We start from the raw sequence: 1158 nt of genomic DNA, 5'->3' as shown, positions 1-1158 counted from the left end.
CGCTGGTGTCACTGAGTGTAAGGTTTAAAAGGCTTTCAATTATTTTTTGTTTAAATTATGTTTGTTTTTTGTTTTTTTTATAATGGTTGGGTACCTCCTGCTTTTGAAGCTTAAACTGATATTTTTATTTGAACCTTTTTGTATAGAAAACCTGTGTAAAATACCAGAATACTAGGCTTGGTGAGAGGAAATAAAACCGATCATTTTAACATTAAAATAAGCTTTAGGTTAAGGTAGCCTGTTTTGTGTATTAACAGAAGAGAATCATTGCAAAGCCATCAGAATTATAAAGAAAAAGCCTATTTAACAATTCATTAATTTAAGACTACCAAAAACATAAGCAAGAGAGATGAAGGTGACAGATAAGAGGGTGGCCACTAGGCAGAACAAGCAGGGGATGCATGGAGACAGTTACTGACTGCATCACTAAACACTGTGACAAGGTGGGACCAGGACCTTCACAACAAAGCCTGAACAGAAGCAGAGGTTGGCAGGAGAATTACACAAGGACAAAGAGACTGAGGTCTTGTCTAGAATGGTGGTCTATGTAGGCAAGGCAAGTTTATTTTTAAAGCACATTTCGGCAACAAGACAGGCAAGGTGCTCTACATGATGAAAAGAAATGCTTTGCAATGGCGTATACCCAGTCTAACCTGTCCTGCAGTGAACCTTCATCCAAGAAATTTTATGGCTTCACTTTTCATTAACTGTTTGGTCTTTTTGTCTAGCCAGTCTGAACAGATGTATCAACAAACCGGACTGCACAGAGGAGCTTAAAAAGGTTCACATGGAAAGTCTTTAATACTTCTCTGAAGCCAGTTGTTTTCTTAAATGCTTCAAATGTGTTAGCCCTCTCAGCTTTAAAACGCTGATTCACAACTGAACATTAAAGCACTGCAGCCTCTTCTAATATTTTCATATTACAAATCTGTGCAGGTTCTCTGCTTTCTTCACTACTACCATGCATTTACCTTGTCTAATGAGAGCATTTTCACCTCCTGCTTCTCAGATTTTTGGTAAAATGTCAACCTACCAGAGATTAACCAGTGTCAAATGTTGCTTTTTGCAGGCATACAATCTTTTGGAAGATCCATGATTTGGATCCATGAATTTTCTTGTCCACATATGTAAATTTTTTTTTCTTTAGTATGCCTTAAT

This window comes from Girardinichthys multiradiatus, chromosome 9 (assembly GCF_021462225.1).
Source record: "Girardinichthys multiradiatus isolate DD_20200921_A chromosome 9, DD_fGirMul_XY1, whole genome shotgun sequence".
Classification (NCBI taxonomy): Eukaryota; Metazoa; Chordata; class Actinopteri; order Cyprinodontiformes; family Goodeidae; genus Girardinichthys; species Girardinichthys multiradiatus.
The sequence above is the reverse complement of the archived record's forward strand: the minus strand, read 5'-3'. Positions refer to the sequence as shown.